The 24302-nt window shown below is 37.7% G+C and overlaps 1 pseudogene; it reads right to left on the bottom strand.

Annotated features, from left to right (window-relative positions):
- Window positions 1–20474: 20474 nt before the first annotated feature.
- Window positions 20475–22922, bottom strand: LOC119058318 (lysine--tRNA ligase-like; annotated as a pseudogene).
- Window positions 22923–24302: the final 1380 nt, after the last annotated feature.

Below are 24302 nucleotides of genomic sequence, written 5' to 3'. Positions count from 1 at the left end.
GGCAAAATTCCAAGACAAAGAGGGAATCTTAAAGGCAGCAAGGAAAAAAAAGAAGTAACATACAAGGGAGCCCCAGTAAGGTTAGCTACTGACTTCTCAATGGAAACACTCCAAGCAAGAGAATGGCAAGAAATATTCCAAGTAATGAGAACCAGAGGCCTACAACCAAGGCTACTTTACCCAGCAAGGCTCTCAATCAAGATAGAAGGCCAAATAAAGAGCTACCAAGACAAAAGAACTCTAAAAGAATATGCTTCCACCAAGCCAGCTCTACAAGAAATACTAAAAGGACTGCTTTAAGGAAAGGAAGGAAAAGAGAGAGACAGAGAGGAACACAGGTACAAAAAGGGCAATGAATAAGTACCTATCAATAATAACCTTAAACGTAAATGGATTAAATGCTCCAATCAAAAGACACAGAATAGCTGCATGGATAAGAAAGCATCACCCACACATATGCTGCCTACAAGAAACCCACTTCAGGACAAAAGACCATCACAGACTAAAAGTGAAAGGCTGGAAACAAATTTTTCAAGCAAATGGACAAGAAAAAAAAGCTGGGGTAGCCATTCTCATATCAGACAAAATAGACTTCAAAAAAAAGAGCCATAGAGACCCAGAAGGTCACTTCATAATATTTAAGGGAAGAATCCACCAAGAAGACATTACCATCATAAATATATATGCACCCAACATAGAAGCACCCAAATATATAAAGAAAATCTTAGAGGAATTCAAGAAAGATATAGACAGCAACACAATTATAGTGGGGGATTTTAACACCCCACTATAAAAAATGGACAGATCTTCCAAACAAAATATCAAAAAAGACATAGTGGCATTAAACAACACCCTTGATAAAATGGACCTAATTGATATATACAGAGGTCTCACCCCCAAGAAGCTAAATACACATTCTTTTCAAATGCACATGGAACAGTTTCAAAGATAGACCACATGATAGGACACAAAACGAGCCTAAACAAATTCAAGAATATTGAAATAATACCAAGCATTTCTCTGACCACAAGGGACTGAAATTGGAAACCAACCCCAAAGGAAAAAATCCAAAACACCCCAAATCATGGAGACTGAATGGTATGCTATTAAACAACGAATGGGTCAAGAATGAAATTAGGAAAGAAATCAAAACGTTTCTGGAAACAAATGAAAATGATCTCACAACAACCCAAAACTTATGGGACACAGCAAGGCAGTCCTGAGAGGGAAGTTTATAGCAATACAGGCCTACCTAAAGAAGATAGAAACATTTCAAACAAACAACCTTACTCTATGCCTGCAAGAACTCGAGGAACAACAAAAACAGCCCAAAGCAAGTAGAAATAACCAAGATCAGAGCAGAACTAAACGACATAGAGACTAAAAGCACAATTCTAAGGATCAATGAATCAAGGAATTGGTTCTTTGAAAAAATAAAAAAATAGACAAGCCTTTAAGTAGGCTCATCAAGAAAAGAAGGGAACAGACACAAATAAACACAATCAGAAATGAAAGAGGAGAGATTACAACTGATACCACAGAAATAGAAAGGATTGTAAGAAATTACTATGAAGAACTGTATGCCAAGAAATTTGAGAACCTAGGGGAAATGGACACATTTCTAGAAAAATATAACCTCCCAAAACTCAATGAAAAAGAAGTAGAAAACCTGAATAGACCAATAACAGCAAAAGAAATTGAAGCAGTAATGAAAAAAACTCCCATCACACAAAAGCCCTGGACCAGATGGTTTCACAGGAGAATTCTACAAAGCATTTAAGGAAGAGCTAACCCTTATTCTTCAGAGACTGTTCCAAAAAATCCAAAAGGATGGAAAACTCCCAAATTTTTCTTATGAAGCCAGCATCATCCTAATTCCAAAACCAGATAGAGATACAACAAAGAAAGAAAACTTCAGGCCAATATCGCTGATGAACATAGATGCTAAAATCCTCAACAAAATATTGGCAAATTGCATCCAACAATATATCCAAAAGATTATACACAATGACCAAGTGGGGTCCATCCCAGGGATGCAAGGATGGTTCAACATTCGCAAATCAGTAAATGTAATATATCACATAAACAAAAGCAAAGACAAAATCTACATGAGCATATCAATAGATGCAGAAAAAGCTTTTGATAAGGTACAACACCCATTCATGATAAAAACACTCAGCAAAGTGGGAATAGAGGGAGCATTCCTCAATATAATAAAGGCCATATATGAGAGACCTACAGCCAATATCATACTCAATGGACAAGAACTAAAATCTTTTCCACTAAGATCAGGAACAAAACAAGGATGTCCACTTTCACCACTTCTATTCAATGCAGTTTTGGCCACAGCGATCAGGCAAGAAAAGGAAATAAAAGGCATCCAAATAGGAAAGGAGGAAACAAAGCTGTCACTGTTTGCAGATGACATGATAGTGTACATGGAAAATCCTATAGACTCTACCAAAAAACTGCTCAAACTAATTAATGAATTTGGCAAAACAGCAGGATACAAAGTCAATATCCAGAAATCAAAGGCATTTTTGTATCCTAACAATGAATCAGCAGAAGAAGAAATCAAGAAAAAAATCCCATTCGATATAGCAGAAATAAAAATAAAATATCTGGGAATAAACCTAACCAAGGAGGTAAAAGACCTATATGCAGAAAACTACACATCCCTGAAGAAAGAAATCAGGGAAGACACAAACAAATGGAAACATATATCTTGTTCATGGATTGTAAGAATTAACATCATCAAAATGTCCATACTACCCAGAGCAATATACAGATTCAATGCAATTCCTTTTGAAGTACCAATTGCATATTTCACAGACATAGAACAAACACTTTAAAAATTTATATGGAACCATAAACGACCCCGAGTAGCAGCTGCACTTTTGAGAAAGAAGAACAAAGTAGGAGGGATCACAGTACCTGATATCAAACTGTATTACAAGGCCACTGTAATCAAAACAGCCTGGTACTGGCATAAAAACAGGCACATAGACCAATGGAACAGAACAGAGAGCCCAGAAATCAACCCAACTCTCTACAGTCAATTAATATTCGACAAAGGGGGCAGTAACATAAAATGGAGTAAAGATAGCCTCTTCAACAAATGGTGTTGGGAGAACTGGACAGCTACATGCAAAAAAAATGAAACTTGAGCACAGACTTACACCATACACCAATAAATTCAAGGTGGAAAAAGGACTTAAATATAAGCCGTGACACCAGTAAAGTCCTAGAGGAGAACATTGGCAAGAGAATCTCAGATATTTCACGTAGCAACTTTTTTACTGATATATCCCCTAGAGCAAGGAATGTAAAGGAAAGAATGAACAAATGGGATCTCATCAAGATAAAAAGCTTCTGCGTGGCTAAAGAAAACAGTATTAAATTAGCAAGACAACCAACTGTATGGGAAAACATATTTGCCAATGATACCTCAGACAAAGGTTTAATCTCCAAAATATACAAAGAACTTACATGACTCCACTCTAAGAAGACACCCAACCCAATTAAAAAATGGGAAAAGGACTTGAACAGACACTTCTCCAAGGAGGACATACAGAACATCCAGAGACACATGAAGAGATGCTCAATATCGTTAGCTATCAGAGAGGTGCAAATTAAAACCACAATGAGATACCATTTTACACCAGTCAGGATGGCTATCATAAACAAAGCAACAAACAACAAATGTTGGAGAGGTTAGGGAAAAGGGGTCCTTAGTTCACTGTTGGTGGGGTTGCAGACTGGTACAACCATTATGGAAAACATTATGGAATTTTCTCAGAAAAATAAAAATCGACCTGCCTTTTGACCCAGCAATTCCACTGCTGGGATTATATCCTAAGAATCCTAAAACATCAATATCAAAGAACCTATGCACCACAATGTTCATAGCAGCACAATTTACAATAGCCAAGAGATGGAAGCAACCTAGGTGCCCATCAGTAAATGAATGGATCAAAAAATTGTGGTACATATACACAATGGAATTGTATGCTGCAGAGAGAAAGAAGGAGCTACTACCTTTTGCAACAACATGAATGGAACTGGAAAGCATTATGCTGAGTGAAATAGGCCAGGCATTGAAAGACAAATACCATATGATTTCACCTTTAACAGGAAGCTAAACAACAAAACAAACAAGCAAGCAGAAAAAAAAATCCAAAAAACAAAGACACTGAAATAGAGAACAAGGGGATAGTGACCAGAGGGGAGAAGGAAGGGAAGTTAAGGGCAAAAAGGGGGAGGGATTTGGAGGAACAAATAGGAAGGACACAGGGATGAGAAGGAAGGGGGGTGGAAATGTGAGGGAGGTGGGGAGCACAGGGCAGGGCGAGCTGGGATGGGAGAAATAGACAAAAAACTGTACTTGAAAAATAACTAAATAAAATTTAAAAAAATTAATAAAGGATTCTGCCCTGGCTGGCATAGCTCAGTGGATTGAGTGCAGGCCTGCCAACCACATGATCACACTTCGATTCCTAGTTGGGGCACATGCCTGGGTTGCAGGCCAGTTACCAGCAGGGAACTCATGAGAGGCAACCATACATTGATTTTTCTCTCCTTCCCTTCCTCTCTAAAGATAAATAAGTAAAATATTTTTTTAAAAAGGATTCACTAATTGAAATAAAGGACAATTTACAATGAAACAACAGTGGAGTGAATGAAGCCAAAAATCAAATCAGTGATTTGGAACATAAGGAAGCAAAAAAAAAATGAGGATAGAATAACCACCCTCTGGGACAACCTCAAGAAGTCCAACATTTGCATAATAGGGGCACCAGAAGGAAAAGAGAAAGAAAATGAAAATCTATTTGAAAAATAATGAGAGAAAACTTCCATAATTTGGTAAAGAAAATAGATATGCAAGTCCAAGAAGTACAGAGAGTCGCAAACAAGATAGATGCAGAGAGGCCTATCCCAAGACACATCATAATTAAAATGCCAGAGGTTAAAGATAATGAGAGAATGTTAAAAACAGGAAGAAAAAAGCAGTTAGTTGCCACGGGGGAGTTCTCATAAGACTGTCAGGTGATTTCTGAAAAGAAACTTTGCAGGCTAGAAGAGAGTGGCAAGAAATATACAGAGTCATGAAAAGCAGGGATGTACAGACAAGATTGCTCTATTCAGCAAAGTTATCATTTAGAATGAAAGGGCAGATATACTGCTTTCCAGACATCATCACCAAACCATTATTTTATAAAATGTTAAAGGGGCTTATTTAAGAAAAACAAGGCTATCAAATCTATGAACAGTAAAATGGCAATAAATATATATTTATCAACAATGGAATTTAAAAAACAAACTAAGCAAATAAGAAGAACAGAGAAGCATGGATATGGAGAGTGTTTTGGTGGTTAGGAGATGGGAGGGGGTGTGGGGGAATGGGTGAAGAGGTGAAGGGATTAAGAAGTACAAATAGGTAGTTATAGAATAATAATGAGGATATAAAGTACAGTATAGGGACAGAAAACTGTACTTGAACAACAGTTAAATGAACAAATTAAAAAAAATAAAGCACAATATAGAAAATGGAGTAGCCAAAGAACTTATATGTATGACCTATGGACATGAACAATAGTGGGGGGATTGCCTGTTGGAGTTGAGGGTGCTGGGTGGAGGGGGCAAAGGGGGAAAATCAGGATGACTGTAATAGCATCAATAAAATATGATTTTCAAAAGATACCACTTATAATAACAAAAATACAAAACTAAAAGAAATACCAAATACATACAATAAACCTACCAACATACTAAAAAATTCCCATAAAGCTGCAGTTTACAAACTATAACCTATGGGCTAATCCAGCCAACCACCTGTTTTTGTAAATAAAATTTTGTTGGCATACCAGACACACTTGTAAAATATTGTCTATGGCTGTTTTCATGCAACAATGGCAGAGTTAAATAATTTTAACCGAGACTGTAGGGCTTACAACGCCTAAAATATTTACTATCTGGCCCTTTGCAGAAAAATTTTGCTAACCTCTACTTTAATGTATACAGGAATTAACATAACCCAAAATACACAACACACCTATGGGGAAAATTTTAAGCTCTATTAAAAGACAGAAAAAAAGATCAGAATAAATGGGCAGACATTTCTTGCTCTTAGGTTGAACGATCAAATTTTTTTAAAAAAGATTTTATTTATTTATCTTTAGAGGGGAAGGGGGGAAGGAGAGAGGGAGAGAAACATCAATGTATGGTTGCCTTTTGTGCATCCCCTGCTGGGAACTGGCCTGCAGGGAACTGGCCTGCAACCCAGGCATGTGCCCTGACTGGGAATCGAACCGTGATTGTGGGTTTGCTGGCCCGCACTCAATCCACTGAGCTACACCAGCCAGGGCTGAATGACCAAATTTTATTAGAATGTCTCTTACCTTTTTTTTTTTAGAATGTCTGTGACCTTTAAATAATTAAATTTCAATTATGTAATTGATATGAAATAATTGTTTATAGTCATTAATTATATAATATAACCCAAATCCAGAATAAATCTTATTTGTTTTGTATATTAAAAAACGTTAAAATTAACATAGAAGAATAAAGCTCTGCAAATACCTAAATCAATTTTGAAAAAGAAGAATAAGAAGAGCAGTTACACATTCAGATATTAAGACATACTACACAGCCATAGTAAAAAAAAAAAAATGAGTAGGGAGAGGTGGGAATGGGTGGGGCGGGTGGGCATGGAGGGGGGAAATGGAGATAACTGTACTTGAGAAAGAATAAAAAATAATAAAATTCTTTAAAAAAATATGTTAACATTCCTCCGTGGAAATTATTCCAATGATTCAGAAGGCTGCAGCTATGGGCCACTGGTGATTGGCAGCTTTATCACAACCGTGCACCTGCTCATGCATTGAATCTTGTGCAGTTTTTGGTGAAACATCAAATTAACCAGGTGACTGAGTCCCCCTCCAGCACAGATTTAGCACTCTGTGACTTCTGGCTTTTCCCCAAACTAAAATCTCCTTTGAAAGGGAAGAGATTTCAGACTGTCAATGAGATTCAGGAAAATAATACAGGGCAGCTGATGGTGATTGGGAGAACTGTATGAGGTCCCAAGGTGCCTATTTTGAAGGGGACTGAGGTGTCATTGTCCTATGAACAATATTTCTTGTATCTTCTTAATAAATGTCTCTAGTTTTCATTTAAAAAAGAAAAATATATGTGGCACTGGAATAAGAACAAATAGATCAATAGAATGCAACAGAGAACTAAGAGACAGACCTTGGATAGATGGGAATTTAATATGGGATGAAAGTGGCACTGGAAATCAATGGGAAAAGGATGGAATGTTTAGCAGATGATATTGAGAAAAACAGCTCATTATTTTATGAAGAAAAAGGAAACTGGGACTGTACTTAATACCATGTTCAAAAGTGAACTCCAGATATATGAAATAGCTAAATGCAGAAGATAAAGCTATAAAGTTGAATTAAATTAATTAAAAAGTAAAGATTTCTGCCCTGGCTGGTGTATCTTAGTGGATTGAGCACTGGACTATGAACTGAAAGGTTACTGGTTCGATTCTTGGGCAGGGCACGTGCCTGGGTTGTGGTCCAGGTTCCCTATTGGGGGTATGTGAGAGGCAATGGATGGATGTATCTGTCACATGTTGATATTTCTTTCTCTCTCTTCCCCCCTTCCTTCCCCTTGCTCCAAAAGTAAATAAATAAAATCTTTAAAGATTTCTATCCAATGGAGAAAATATGGACAATTAAACATCCAGGTATATGATAGACTGGGAGAAAATATTTGCATGTCAAATTAAGGAGAAACTCTTGCTAATAAGTTAGGAAATGATAACATAGTAGCAAATTAAGCAAGGGGAAAAAAGGTAGCAATTTACAGAGGAAAAAAAGGAAAAGAGGAAAGGAAATGACTATAATAGCTATATGAAGATATATTCTAAATCATTAGTAATTTGTAATTAGAGAAATGCAAATTAAAACAAGGGATATCATTTTGCACCTATCAGGTTTGCAAACATTAGAAAGATGGATAACATTAAGCCTGTGGGGGAATAGGAACTATTATACATCACTAGAAAGAATGTGGGCTCTTAACTATTGCAACTATTCTGGAGCAATATGGCAGCTTTTACCCAAATTACAAATCTGTATATATTATAACCCAGAAATTGCACTTTTGGTTATATATCCCACAGAAATCTCTTACAGGTCTGTAAGGTGGCTACATTCAAAGATGCTCATCACAGTATTATTTGTATGGTGAGTAGTGGGTAATCCAGATGTGCACCACCAAAGTGAGTTAATAAAATGTCAGTGGTGTAACTCATGGAATGCTGTACAGTAATCAAAGTATCTGACTAGTTGTAGTCACATGGATATCTTAAAAATGCAGGGCTGAATGGGAAAAAATTAAGGAGGGCATGCAAGTGAGAGTGAGGAATGAGACTAAAGGAATAAATAAAATAAAATAAAATACAATAAGGGCTGGACTGTGCACAGACCAATGATGACAGTATGTCACAGAGGAATATAATCAACTAAGTCCTCCCCCAACCAATGTCCTTAGATGAATGCTTGCCCACTACCTACTTCTCTCAGCCTCACTGTCTCTGACTTTGTGGTTATGCCAAGCTTTTAGTGGGAAAAATCTCATTGAAAAGTCTTTGCTTTTGCCTATACTGTAAAGGGTTAGGATTTCTTGTATTTCCCAGCTCTAATGGGTGTTAATGTCAGTCTGATTCAACTGAATTTATAGCTACTAGATACTTCTTTCATTTCTGGTCTATTGCTGACACCCATCACAGACTCCTGATAGAATGTGAGATGATTATTTTTGTATTTCTTCTTCACTGGTTTTTGTAAGAAGTAGATGTCTGTGTTCACTCAATTATCTTGAATCAGAATGCTGAAACATTTACTATATACTTTTTAATTTTGTGCTTCAACACTCCTAAATTTCAAACTGAGTTGTTGAAGTAGCTTTCTTAAATATTTTAAGCTCAGCTTTTGAGAAAATTGCTTTAAACTCAGAAGTCCAACAAGTTTAGACAGATCTATTATTTGTGGATTTTTAATATGTCCTCATGCTTAACATCCTGGGTGAAAATTTGAGAACACTAAGAGATCTGTAAATTACTTTAATACTTGAAGTGAAATTAAACTCATAAATCAATAAAGAAAAATTTCACAAGAGCAGCAATTTACTTATGCATTAAATGCTAATATTGACACATCTTATACTTTTTTAATTAAAATTTTCTAAACTTATTGATTATTTTAATCTTATTGCTACTGTGCTTCTATAATAAATGTGGTTTATAAGATTAACCTTTTGAATTAAAATATAACACTTTAAACAGTAAAGAAACTGTAAGTACACAGCTTGATAAATTTACAGAGTAAACAGACACATGTATAATCATCAACTAGGTCAAGAAATAGACTTTACTATCACTCTTCAAGCATCCCTCTTATGAACTCCCAGACATTTTCTCCTCTTGTCAAGGTAGCCAATATCCTAAATTTTAAAACCATAGATTTGTTTTTCCAGATTTCAAACTTTAAATAAATGGAATCAAACCATACTTATCTTTTGTATCTGTTTTCTTCCATTCATCCATGATTGTGTATGATTCATCCATGTCATTGTGTAGATGTAGTTCATTAATTTTCTATTGCTATATAGTATTCTACTGTATGAGTGCACCACAGTTTATTTATCCTTCTAATATTGATGGGTAGTGGGGTTATTTCCAGTTTTGGGTTATTAAAAGTCATGTTTCTGTAAATATTCTTGAGAGCCTTTTGGTATGTATATATGCTCACTTCTGTTGGTTATGTACTTATGTAAAAGTTCTGGGTTATAGGAAGACATATGTTCAACAACTATAAATGACAAGCAGATTCCCAAAGCGGTTGGACCAACTTACATTCCCACCAGCAGTATATGAGCATTCTAAATATTCACATTTTTGCCAATACTTGGCATTGTTAGTCTTTTAAATTAACCCTTTTATTAGGTATGTAGTTGTATCTTGTGGTGGATTTAATTGATATTTCCCTGGTGACTAATACAATTGAGGACATTTTCATGTGTGCTGATTATTTGGATATCCACCTTTTGGAGATACTTATTCAAGCCTTTTGGCACATTTTACATTGTATTATCTTTTGCCTATGAATTTGTAGATGTCTTCTTTCTTTCTCTCCCTATTTCTTTCTCCTCTGCCTCACTTTTCCCCTCTTGTTTCTTCTTATTTTAAAAATATATTTTAGGTTTAAATCCTTTACCATTTATATGTGTTGAGAAATATTTTCTCCTAGTGTGTGGATTTCTTTTCAGGTTTTTAATGATGTAGAAGCTCTGAATTGTAATGTGGTCCAATTTATGGATAGTGTAGTGCTGTTTTTTTTCTTCTTATTTCTGATCTCAGCCAAAATTTTCCAGTCGTAATTTAATTTCTTGAACACATTATCTGGCCCATTTTAAAGTCCATGTCTTATAACTCCATTCTCTAGATTTCCTGTGGTCCTTTTCTATTGTCTTTACAAAATGGTTTTTAGTTACATCTTATCTCCTTAAATGTCTGATTACTTTTGATTGAGTGCCAGATATAAAATGTTGGATGTTTGGATGCTCTGTATAATGCAAACTTTCTTCAGAGAGAATTTATTTTTGCATTTATTAGGGAACTAAGTTTGGGGACAATATTCCTTTCCCAATCAGGAACTGAGATGACTTAAAGCTATGTTTTAATCCTTTTGAGGGTTGCTTTATTTCCAGTTCACCCTTCCTCCTAGAGTGTAGCCCTTTGTTCTCCCAAATGAGAGCCTGAGATATTTACCAGAGCCCCTTTTCCTGGGCAGTCTGAAGTCCAGTTTTTGTCCCCTTATGCTCTGTTATGTTTAGCAGCCTTTCAGCCTCTCAGCTGCTGCTTTCACTTTCTAAATCGTCAATTCTGTAACTGGTAAAAATATTCCCAAGATGCCGGTCTCAAGTCTTTTACCTCCCATTTTTGTCTGAATCTTAACTTTGCAAATTCTCACTGCCTTGGTAATTCTTTGATTCATTAAGATAAATTAAAAAAAAACCTTTTATCCCTCAGCTTTTCTAATTGTTTTCAGCAGGATTGTTGGTCTGAAACAACCTAGTCAGCTATTGCTCCAGAAGAAATTTTTAAAACTAAAAATCAGGTCATGCCACTTCCCTTCTAGAAACCCCAAACATACAGTGGAGGACACCCCCCAAATAGAATTTATTTATTAAAAATTGTGTATTTGGCCCTGGCTGGTGTACCTCAGTAGATTGAGTGTGGGCTGAGAACCAAAGGGTCCCCATTTCAATCCTCAGTCAGGACACATGCCTGAGTTGCAGGCCAGGTCCCCAGTAGGAGGCACATGAAAGGCAACCATACACTGATGTTTCTCTTCCTCTCTTTCTCCTTCCCTTCCCCTCTCTCTAAAAATAAATAAATAAAATCTTTTAAAAATTGTGTATTTATTCTTACATGTTTAAACTTCACTTTTGTTCAAGGTACTCTCCATTTGATACAATACACCTATTGAGACTTTCCCACTGCTCAAAAACAGTTTTTGAACCCATTGATTTTGAACACCTTTAAGTGTTTCTGACACTTTTTTGTTTCACCTCTTCCACATTGACAAGGCGTTTCCCTTTGTGAATGTTTTTTAATCCCCCCCCCCCCAAAGTCACTCAGGATAAAATTGGGTGAATAGGGAGAGCGGGGCATGGGGTCATGCCATTTTTGGTCTAAAACTGCTGAACACTCAGCACAGTGTGGGTAAGTGTGCTCATAAATCACCCATCATAAAATGGGCAAACGTGTTGAAAGTCTTCAAAAAAATTCACTGAAACTGAATGCAGCCTCTCACAACAACACCAGCCAGTGCCTGCTACAGATGGGTTCCTAGAACATTCACCTATTGGGGAAACCTATACTACAAGGTGCCTTCCCTCCAGAAGATAATTCCAGTTTTTGGAGTCCCCCTCATATCCTAACTTCTACCCACTATCCACTCCTACCTTTATTTTTGCATTTTATCTGAACCAGATATACTATTTTATGCTTCCATGCCTTCTTCTATATTTTGTTCTCTGCCTGGTGTTCTCTTCTGTGCCTTCACTGCCTCAAAACCAAAGAATCTTTCTTCATAAACCATGTTCTATTTTATCTCTTTCCTTGGATTTCCTTTTGTATTTTGTTTCTTATTTCATACATTCTATTTTAGTTGTAACTCTCATGCAACCTTATAATTATTTGTTCATATGTCTGTCTTTCTCACTAGAATGCGAGGTCTTTTGGGGGCACAGACTATATATTATTCATCTTTTTTATTTTCAGGTGTCTAATGCAGTATTTAGCACCAAATAGGTATCACATAAATATTTTTTGGACTGAAATGAGTTGGACTACAAGAACATGTACTAAATATGGTTTGGTTCTGAGGCCATCCTCCCAGTCTGTCTTGTCTCAGGAATTAGTGGCCAATCAAATAAAGAGAAATGGCCAATCAAAATATCTCACTTCTTCCTGTCTGGTTAGTTGTCTTCTTTTATACAACTGCTTAATTACTATTCCCTACTGTCTATTGTGGCTGAAAATATCACAGGCAGGTCAATACCTTATACCAGGCTTGATGTTAACTCTACAGACCTTTCAGCCTCTGTCAGAATTGTTCAAAGTCCAAACTTTAAAGTACAAAGTCATTCAACCCATTTGTTCTTATTAGATCTCCATGGTTCTTTACAAATATATTTTAGCCTATCTTGTTTTCAGCAGAAGACGAACATCTTCTGGGTTGAGTGTTACTTGAAAAAGTCTTTCCTACTGTGTAGAAGTCATTTTCTCTGTGATTAGTCCCAAGATCTTGTTGTTAAATTTGTTCCCTCTGTACCCTTTCAGCCTGCAAGTATCTGGTGATTTGCTGCTTCATCGTTTCATACCATAGGAGCAACATGGCTCTTGAAAAACTTGGATGTTCATCAAGGCAGTAATAAATATTAAACTTAGATGTAGTGCAATATTTATTGACTCATTTATATTCTTATAACCTTCAAAAATGGTATGAAGCAGGGTAGATAATGTAAAACAATGGCCACAAGATAAATAGAAATGAATTTTCAAAAAAAGAAAATGAGAAAAACTCTAGCAAGAACTCCTTGCTATAAGAAGCTATAGATTTCACATACCAGATTTAGCTCTGTGCCTCCTGGTGGCTAGGGGAAAAAAGGAGAGAAACTCAACAGGTTTCATAACTCACATTTTCTCTATTTAGAACCAATTCAGTATCTCCAGAGAAACTAACAATATCTTTAAGAGGACACCTGAGAGAAATTTATTGCTGAGTTCTTTGTGTTAGGGGGTTTTCAGTAATGTCAGAAAATTTTTGTTTAAATGTTTTATCAAAAAATAGTAGAATTTCTTGATTTATCTCTTCCTTGGCTTCAGTAGAAGCCAATGTTTAGTGTTCAAATATTGTTCTGTAAACACATTTCTAGAATGATGGGAGGGTAGGCCAAGAATGTATGTCTCCGATGATTTAGTTTAAACCAAGGATGGAACTGGAGGAGCTTTGGAGAATGCTTGCTAATATTCCCATAGTCTATCGGTTTCTAATCCAGGCTAAATCATCTGATTTTTAAAAAATTAAAGATGTTACAAATCTTCCCCTGGCCAGTGTGGCTCAGTTCGTTGGAGCATCATTCATAAAGTGAAGGGTTGTAGGTTTGATTCCCAGTCAGGGCACATGCCCAGGTTGTGGGTTTGGTTCATCGACAGGGCACATACAAGGCCAATAATTTTTCTCTCTCACATCCATGTTTCTCTCCTTTCTCTACCCACTTCCCCTTCCTCTCTCTTTAAAAGCAATAAAAAAAAAGGTCCCCAGGTGAGGATAAAGTTTTTTTTTTTTAAAGATTTTACAAAACTCCAGTTTTGGTAAAAAGTAATAGAAGTATATACAAAGATGATTAAAAACAACTAATTTGTGCCCTGGCTGGTGTGGCTCAGGAAATTGAGTACTGGCCTGCAAATCAAAAGTCCCCGGTTTTATTCCCAGTCAGGGCACGTGCCTGGGTTGTAGGCCAGGTCAGGCCCCCAGTAGGAGGTGCGAGAGAGGTAACCACATATGGATGTTTTTCTCCCTCTCTTCCTCCTTCCCTTCTCCTCACTCTAAAATTAAATAAATAAAATATTAAAAAACTAATTTGATTTAAATCACGATAATTAATTTCCTTCTCTTACCATGAAAATGAGTGATGTCAGATATCGTTTGCGCTGCTGTTGTGTTTTGTATAGAATTTGGGTTATCCTTAATAAACATCACCAGCATGAACAATGGACAAATGGCAGTGTGACAGACATTGAAAATGTGGAAGTGAACAAGACATGTGAACCCTAAGCCTACCCTTTGCGACAGCATGGATGGAACTGGAAAGCATTATGCTAAGTGAAATAAGCCAGGTGGTGAAAGACAAATACCACATGATCTCACCTTTAACAGGAACCTAAACAACAAAACAATCAAACAAGCAAAATATAACCAAAGACACTGAAATAGAGAACAGGCTGACAGTGTCCAGAGGGGAGAGGGGAAAGGGGAAGGAATTTCAGGGGAAGGATTTCCAGGAACAAGTATAAAAGACACATGGACAAAAACTAGGGTGGGTGGAAATGGGAGAGGGGGGGAGGGCTGGGTGGGTGGGCTGGGATGGGAGTAAAAGGCAGAAAACTGTACTTGAACAACAATTAGAAAATAAATAAAAAAGAAGTCCTAGTTAAAGATAAGAGCATGTACACATGTTAAAATGATATGCAGGGTATCCATTTCTTATTGGTTTTGTAACAAATGACTACAAACTTCCCTTCAAACACATATATTACAGTTGTGGATGTCAGAAGTCTAAAATGGGTCTCTTTGGGTAAAATAAAAGTGTTGCGAGGGCTGTGTTCCTTCTGGAGGCTCTAGGGGGGAATCTGTTTCCTTGTCCTTTCCAGCTTCTATAGGCTTCCTGCATTGCTTGGCTTGTGGCCTCCTTCCAGCAATTGTATCAAAGAGATCTCTGCTTCCATCATCACGTGTCCTTCTTTGACAGACTCATCTGCCTCTCTCTTAATTAAGGTCCCTTATGATTACATCTGTCTCACCCGATAGTGCAGGATATTCTTTTTTTAAAATATATTTTATTGATTATGCCATTACAGTTGTTCCATTTCCCCCCTGCATTCCCCTCTACCCTGCACACCTGTCCTCCATTCCTCCCTTTAGTTCATGTCCAAGTGTCACAAGTTCTTTACCTTCTACATTTCCCACATTATTCTTGCCCTCCCCCTATTTTCTACCTACCATCTATGCTACTTATTCTCTGTACCTTCTCCCCCCTTCTCCTCCTCCTACTCCCCTGTTGCTAATCCTCCATGGGATCTCCATTTCTATGGTTCCACTCCTGATCTAGTTGTCCTTTTAGTTTGCTTTTGTTTTAGGTGTGGTTCTTAATAACTGTGAGTTTGCTGTCCTTTCACTGTTCATCTTTTTTATCTTCTTTTTCTTAGATAAGTCCCTTTAACATTTCATATAATAAGGGCTTGGGATGATGAACTCCTTGAACTTGACCTTATCTGAGAAGCACTTTATCTGCCCTTCCATTCTAAGTGAAAGCTTTGCTGGATAAATCAATCTTGGATGTAGGTCTTTGGTTTTCATGACTTGGAATACTTTTTTCCAGTCCCTTCTTGCCTGTAAGGTCTCTTTTGATAAATCTGCTGACAGTCTGATGGGAACTCCTTTGTAGGTGACTGTCCCCTTCTCTCTTGCTGCTTCTAGGATTCCCTCCTTCATTTTAATCTTGGATAATGCAATTATGATGTGCCTTGGTGTGTTCCTCCTTGGGTCCACCTTCTTTGGGACTCTTTGAGCTTCCTGGACTTCCTGGAAGTCTATTTCCTTTGCCAGATTGGGGAAGTTCCCCTTTATTATTTGTTCAAATAAGTTTTTTACTTGTTGGTCTTCCTCTTCCCTTTCTGGTACCCCTATAATTCGGATGTTGGAATGTTTAAAGATGTCCTGAAGGTTCCTAAGCCTCTCCTAATTTTTTTGAATTCTTGTTTCTTCATTCTTTTTTGTTTGGTTGTTTCTTCCATCTGATCCACTCCATTGATTTGAGTCCCAGTTTTCTTTCCATCACTCTTGGTTCCCTGTGCATTTTCCTTCATTTCACTTAGTGTAGCCTTCATTTTTTCATCTAATTTGCGACTAAAATCAACCAGTTCTGTGAGCAACCTGATCACCAGTGTTTTGAACTGTATCTGATAGGTTGGCTATCTCTTTGTCGCTTAGAAGTATTGGCTTTGGGGCTTTGAGCTGTTCGTTTGTTTGAGCCTTTTGGGGTTTTTTGGTCCGTTCGTGCCTGTTGTGTATGAGGAGTGGACCCTTAGATGTTCACTAGGGCGGGGCAACCCAGTGGCTGGGTTGTGATGCTGTATGTGGGGTCGGGGTCGGAGAGGGAGCAATGGCATTCCATCAGCTCTCTCTCGGATCTTGATCCTCTCTGCCACCTCCCCCAAGCAATTGGGCCCTTCTGATGCTGGTTCCTGGGTGGGTGGGCTTGTGCATGTTCTAGTACCTTGTGGGTCTCTCCAACAAACTCTCCTGTGAGGCTGAGAGCCTCTCCCGGCACCTCAACCCCTGAAAGTTTTTCCCTTTGGTGCTTTTAGGCTTTAATTCCTGTCGTTGGGGCCTGGGTCACGTGGTCTGCCTTACTGTCCATTTTTTTTTGCCTGGTTTATCTGCAGGTGAATGTGTGACCATAGTCAGCCAGCCGCCTTGTACCCTCATTATGTCTGCCCACTGCAACCCCATGCCTCGGATTTGCCAACCACCACCTGTGCACCTGGGTCATTCTGGCAGCCACCACTTTTTCCTGCCATGACCCCTCTCTGCTGGCCACTGACTCCACCTCTCTTACCAGTCTGGATGAATGGTTTGTTTTTGCCAGACTTTGGCACAGTTCAATTTTCTGTCTGTTTTGGTTGTGTTTTTATTTCTAAATCTTTGTTGTCCTTAAATTTGGTCCTGTGAGGAGGTACAGTATTTCCATCTATGCCTCCATCTTTGCCAGAATTCCAGGATATTCTTTAATTAGTTACATCTGCAAAGTCCCTTTTACCATTCAGACAATATATTCATAGGTTCCAGGGATTAAGATGTGGACATTTTGTGGGGCTACATTATTCTGCTTACCACATAGTATAAGCACAAAACAATTTCCATGGTCTTTGTATTTATCTATATATCTATCTATTTATCTACTGGCCATGGCCTTTATAAACATGGTCAAGTTACTTAAAGACTAGTTTTAAAATTTTCCATCTCTAAAATGAGGCAATAACATCCCATTCAGAGAATGGTTATGAAGATTAAATAAAATGTAAAAAAATTTACCACTATACCTGGCACACAGTAGGTACTTAGTAAATGTTACCTGAATGAAAATTGAAATCTAATACCTAAAACCTGTATACTTTAGAGAGTTTAAATCCAACTTGTCAGACCCTTTGAACAGAGAAAAAGATTTTATTCTTTTAGGATGGTGCATATTTTTGAGAAAACAGAAAATGTGATTCCTGATAATACTAACTTTATGTCCCTTATTTGAGAACAAATCATATGGTGAAATATTAAATATGTTGGAATTATCTCTTATAGAACATAAAGGTGAAAATGAAAAAAAAATAGAAAGTTTAAACAATAATTCTGGTAGAAATGGCTTGTAACTATTTAGCACCTTATTTTTATTTCTGGAAACCTTTCTGTTGGAAGAGCTCAAATTACTTGGGACATGTTAGCTAATTCTTATGGTAGCAGATATATCTGGTGCAATGAGGGAGTAGGTAGTAGTGAAGAAAGGAAAAGGGGGAAATGGGACAGGTGTGACAAGCTAAAGTTTATGTTTGGAAGCAGTTCTTTGCAAAGGTGAGAATATTTTTAGGAAATTTTTTCTTTTTCCTGTGAAAGTCTGTAATACTCTAAAATTTGCTCCATTCTTAAAGCCTAGAAATAGAACCCTGGAAATAGAATGACTACACATTGGTGGCTATTGCAGTCTGGGAAAGCCAACAGTGGTGGTTCTAAAACTTTTACTTTGTGATTTCTATGCTTCATCACCTCTGGCTTCTTTGAGCCCAGTGGCACATATAAACATTATTCTGCTTCTTTCTACTTTCCCTAATGCTCCTCCCCCACATGAAAATACCTCCATTTAAGCTTTGATTGGACTACCACTATTCAGAATTCTACTGTGTTGTTCTTTCTTATGAGATCTCCTTGGTCAGAAGACAGTTCAGGCAGAAGATTCAGATGGCAAAGGAGACATATTTCTACCATTTTTATTCTGTGCAAATCACTGCTCCCTTTAAATCATGACATATTTTACTGAGGACTATCTCAATAAGCTATTGGTGCTAGATGCTAAACATACAACAGTGCAAAACCTAGATATGGTTTCTGTCCTGATGAACCTTATAGTCTAGTGAAAGACACAAGTAATAAATCAGGAAACTAATATGCAAATTATATAATTAAGGTTTTTACAAGTAGTAAGAATCAAATTACTAGGGTAATAAGATAGAATGCAATAGGATATAGTTTAGAAGAGGTGGGACTTGGTCTGAAAAAAAGAAAGAAGACTAGTATGGCTGCAACAGGATAAGGTGGGGCAGGGTATTATGAGATGAGTTTGGAAAGGTAGACCATCTTTTCAGTGATTCTCAGGAGTTTGGATTTTATTTTAAAAACAATGTGACATTATAAGAAGGTTTTAAATGGGGGTAATAACATGATCTGATTTATGGTTTAAAGATCACTCCAACTTTTAAATAGAAAACAGTTGAAAAAGTGGCAAGAGTGGAAGCAAGGAGATCTTCTAGAAGATGTTGATGGTGAGAAATGCTGATGGAATGGACCAAGAAAACATTCCCAATGGATAGATTTGGGGTATTTTAGAGGTAGAGTTGAAAGGACTATCTGTCACATTGGTTGTGGGAGTTCAAGAAGAGAAAGGAAACTTGGGTGATCCAAGATTTGGCTTGACCAACTGGTTGATTGATGGCACCATCTAGCAGAATGGGAAAGACAGGTAGATTTTGTAGAGGAAGAAAATTATGAGTTTTTGGTCTAAGTTGATAATTTAGAGAATCTTTTAAAACAACCTACCTGAATTCTACAAGTCAGCAAAAATACAATTTGGTAGTACTAGAATACTAGTGATATTTATGCTATACGACTGCATAAATCCATTCAGGTGAGACAGGGAAGAGGACTCTAAAGCTTATAAATATTTAGAGGTCAGTTGGTGAAAGCAGAACCAGCTAGGGAAAGTGTGATGTTACTGAAACCACAAAAGGAAATTATTCCAAGGAGGAAGTGATCAATTGTGTTGAGTGTAGATGGAGGAGTGACACCTGCATCTGGCAAGACAGAGCTTGCTGGTGAACTTGGCTAGAGTGGTTTCAGTAATGTGGTAGGGAGAGAAGTGACACTGTGGCAGAGTGAATGGGAGGGAAAGAAAGGAGGTAAACAAATATAGACATCAGTTTTAGCTTTCACAGCCTTACTGTTGTTATCTTTTTGAGGCTTGTTTGGATGCCCTGGACCAATCCTGGGGGATGGATAATGGCATGGAGGGAAGGAAGAATTTTTATCTGAGCAGTATTTGCCTATTTGAGCAGCATATGCCATAAAACACAAATTCAAGTATCTTTGTTAATCATATTTGTATTAGAAGCTCTCATTACCTTATTTTTAGGGTGGCAGGTGAATCTTGTCTTAAACCTTCTGTCCTCTCTTCTTTCTTAATTTTTCCCACTTATCCCTTGAATAAAATACTTTTGGCATGTTCACTCGATTTGTGCTCTATACACATTTGGCATGTGCTCTATATGTATTATAAACACTCTTAAATGTCTTTTAGTTCTTCCATTTTCCTCTCTTTTGGTAAATTTAAATGAAATTCTCTTTCTTGTGGTTAGCTTTCATGTATGTTCCCATTAGCTCTCCTTTTTTCTGCCTTTTTCCTCCTGGGCTTTGTGCAAAGTTCCTTTGGCTAATTAATTTTTGTATGTCCATTTATATTGCTGTCACATGTTCCCATATGAGAACACAATGTCAGAGTAAGGTAGATATTTATGGAACAGATTGTAGGTGGTTGCTAACTCTAGGGTGAGTATTATGTTTGATTACTATCCTTTCAGTCAACTCTTACCATCATGGTCAGTGTAAGTCACACCTAACACTAGTCTAGAACTATCAGAGGAGAATAAAAGCTTTCTATGGGACACTGAAGAAGGTCCAGTTTGCACACTGTAGTTGAGATTGCCATGCCTTGTCTTCCCAGATACACTGCTAGATTATATTTCTAAGCTTCCTTTACCATAGGAGGCTTATGTGGCCATGATATTGAGGTTAGGCCAGTGGAATAAGGGTTGAAGTAAAGTGATTATCTTCCAGGCTTGACCTATAAGAACTTCTAGAATGATTCTCCATGCTATCTCTTCCCTTGCTTCCCAAGGTACAGAGAGAGGATCCTGTGGTACATACCAAAATTTTGGAGTTAGTAAAGCCACAAGATGGAATGACTTTAAGTGTCTGAAGACCATGTGAAAGTAAATATTATATTTTACCTAGGAACATACTCTTTGGACTTTACATGAACAAAAAAATCAACTTACTAAGCCATTGAGATTTTGGGGCCTGTTTGTTACAGCTTGTTGATATTATTACTCCAACTAATACACATTCTCTATGTGTATTAGTCATTCTCTCTACAGATTTCGTCATTCCCCCTCATTCTCCTGGAGTTTCTCTTCTCAATGCATAAAATTTGACAGCTACTTTGATGATCTATTTTCTATTTTTTTCTATCATGAAATATTTTCTGACTATTTCAGCCTGAGGCAATCTCTCCTTCAAATGTTTTTTTATGGGAAAGAGACAAATAGTTTATTTGGTAACAAGGAGTAAAAAAGGAATTCTTAATTCCCTTTCTCTTTTCTAGTGACAAAACTGTGGTAGTCAAATGGGTAGCAACACACAAAAATTCCCTTGCAGTCCTTGATATTTTCCAGAAATGCATAGATGCCTGAGCTATACTACTTGCAGTTATTATTTTGTAGACAGAAGTGCCAGCAGTCGTACTTTCCAATGTATCAGAAGTTGCTACATTTTCCATTTTGTCTTCAGGTTTCATGGCAGGAAACAGAAGTATTTTCTTTATATTATTGCAATCTGTGAGAAACATGGTGACTCAGTTGATGTCTGTGCCCCAGGCAGCTGTGGGGAACAGTCCATGGTCAAATGCTGTGCAATTTTCATCTATGAATGTGGCCTCATCATTGCCAGTGGCCCCGCCCTGGTAAACAACTAAGGCTCCGCTCTGTTTGCCCTGTTCTTCAAAAATCTGCCACTGCATGGTGTCATCCATGTCAGTGTAGGCATTACATATTTCCTTCTTCATGATAAAAAACTCAAAGCACTCAGTCAGACTGTTTTTAGAGCAGTGCCATTTTGTTAAAGGGCTCATTATTTGCTGGTGATCACAGGTGAATGCAGGATTGATGCATGTTACTTCCAGGAACTACCCAACAGGCTTATCAAAGAGCCTGGCTATGGTCTGTGGTGGAAGGCATTCAACATATTTTGCCATGCAGATAACAAGCATTTTACAACTTTCTTTGGTTTTGAAGAGGTTAGCTTCTGGCAGCTTCATCCCCAGGGCTTTCTCAAGCCCTTCTACCATGCTGATTCTCTGGAAGGGTGGGAATAAGTCAATTTTTTAAGCTTGGCCTTCTAGGCCATCTGGATTATAAGTAACCTTGTAACAGCCTGTAATGTGATTTACCATCCCTGAAACCATCTCCATGATTTCCATGAGATTGTGATAGTATGTGTAGGCCATGTAGAACTCATAGGTAGTGAACTTAGAATTTTGAGTCTTGTCAATTCCTTCATTCCAGGACTGGCATCCAATTTCAAAAACCTGTTTAATGCCATCGACCACCAGCATCTTACGGTAGCATTCTGGAGCAATTCTCATATACAAATTCATGGCCAGCTCATTGTGACAGGTGATAGAAGACTTGAACACAGCTTCTCCTGGGAGGATGTTCAAGGGAGTTTCAATCTCTAGGAATCCCAACTCATCCAAGACACTTCTTATATATGTGATGATATTAGAGCAGATGATAAATTTTTGCCTCACAAAGTCATTCAGGATCAAGTCCAAGTGTCTGCGACATATTGTGATTCCTTGTCTTTGAGGCCGAAGTGAAAATTATGTAACATATGCAAGCAAGGAGATAGCAATGTGATCTCATAGGGAATTATGCTCAGGGTACCCTTTTTAGTTTTCCCAGGATTCCCCAGAACTCCAGTTATGTCTCCCAAAACTAGTATGAGTAAGTTCTTTCTGATTTATAATTCCTGTATTTGGCCATGACTTGCAACCTGAACACCTCTCCTCAAAGGTCACTAAAGATGAGCTTTCCCCACAGAAGCTCTTTAGGCATGGATCCTACCTGCCTGCCACCTTTAAGGTGATTTCATTCAGACGGTCCCCAGGCTGCAAGTGACTATTCATGAATTAAGTGAGTCAGCGAGACATCTATATGGAACTTGCATGGGTAACAGTCTTCCCCACTGACCTTTACTTGGTGAACTGCTTGGCTGAAGATCTTCTAGTGCTGGTTTGGGTCCATGCTCTCCTCCCTGGCATCCACATTGTTGTCAGTGGTGTGCTTGGTGGCAGCAGCACTGACCTGGCTTAATCATTGATCTTCTCTTGTTTGACCTTCTTCTCTGCTACTTTCTTCTCAACTTCAGGAATCTCTTTAACTTATTTTTGCTCAGTTCAGTTCACCACCACCCATATTCACCTCAGGCCCCTGCCACCACAGTCATTTCTCTAAAGGGTCTGAACTGAAAGGTCTCCCTCCAAATTTCTAATGTGACTATTAGCTTTATGGTCTACTTGGTGAATAATGAATAAATCACAAGATCTTAATACCTGTATTACTTTGGATAAGTTACTTAACCTGCCTGAGGTCACTTTTCTTTTCCTGAAAAACAGGCATGATAACAGTTCATAATTTATAAAATTGTCATGAGGTTTACATGAAGTGATAAGTGCCAAGGGCTTAGAACAGGATGTAGTAAGCACTATATTTTTAGGGTCAGTCTCTTACCAGTTTAGTTTATGTATTCTTTTTTTTTGAGTATGCAAAACAGTTTATTCTTGTACTATTACTTATTAATTATTGCATTATTATGCATACAAATAACAGTAAACCTGGTTTTGCCTTGCCCTGTGTGCATCACTCTCCTGTATCCTACTTTGAACTAGCTTGGCTGTCCTGCTGATGCCTTTTTTTTTTTTTGATTATACCATTACATTTGTTCTATTCCCCCCTCCGTTCCCCCCCACCCTGCACACCCCTCCCCCACCATTCCCCCCCTTTAGTTCATGAACACGTGTCTCAAGTTCTTTAGATTCTGTATTTCCCCTACTATTCTTACCCTCCCCCTTATCTACTGTCTATGCTATGTATTTTCTGTACCTTCTCCCCCCTTCTCTTTCTCCCACTCCCCTGTTGCTAATCTTCCACGTGATCTTCATTTCTATGGTTCACTACTGATCTAGCTGTCCTCTTAATTTGCTTTTGTTTTAGGTGTGGTTGTTGACAATTGTAAGTTTGCTGTCCTTCCACTGTTCATCTTTTTTATCTTCTTTTTCTTAGGTAAGTCCCTTTAACATTTCATATAATAAGGGCTTGGTGATGATGAACTCCTTGAATTTGGTCTTATCTGAGATGCACTTTATTTGTCCTTCCATTCTAAATGAAAATTTTGCTGGATAGAGCAGTCTTGGTTGTAGGTCTTTGGTTTTCATGACTTGGAATACCTCTTTCCAGCCCCTTCTTGCCTGTAAGGTCTCTTTAGAGAAATCAGCTGACAGTCTGATGGGAACTCCTTTGTAGGTGACTATCCCCTTATCTCTTGCTGCTTCTAGGATTCTCGCCTTCATTTGAATCTTGGCTAATGTAATTATGATGTGCCTTGGTGTGTTCCTTCTTGGGTCCAACTTCTTTGGGACTCTCTGAGCTTCCTGGATTTTCTGGAAGTCTATTTCCTTTGCCATAATGGGGAAGTTCTCTTTTATTATTTGTTCAAATAAGTTTTCCACTCGTGAGTGTTCCTCTTCCCCTTCTGGTACCCCTATAATTTGGATGTTGGAAC

Source organism: Artibeus jamaicensis, unplaced genomic scaffold (assembly GCF_021234435.1).
Source record: "Artibeus jamaicensis isolate MK-2021 breed Jamaican fruit bat unplaced genomic scaffold, CSHL_Jam_final scaffold_1283, whole genome shotgun sequence".
Taxonomy (NCBI): domain Eukaryota; kingdom Metazoa; phylum Chordata; class Mammalia; order Chiroptera; family Phyllostomidae; genus Artibeus; species Artibeus jamaicensis.
The sequence above is the reverse complement of the archived record's forward strand: the minus strand, read 5'-3'. Positions and strand labels throughout refer to the sequence as shown.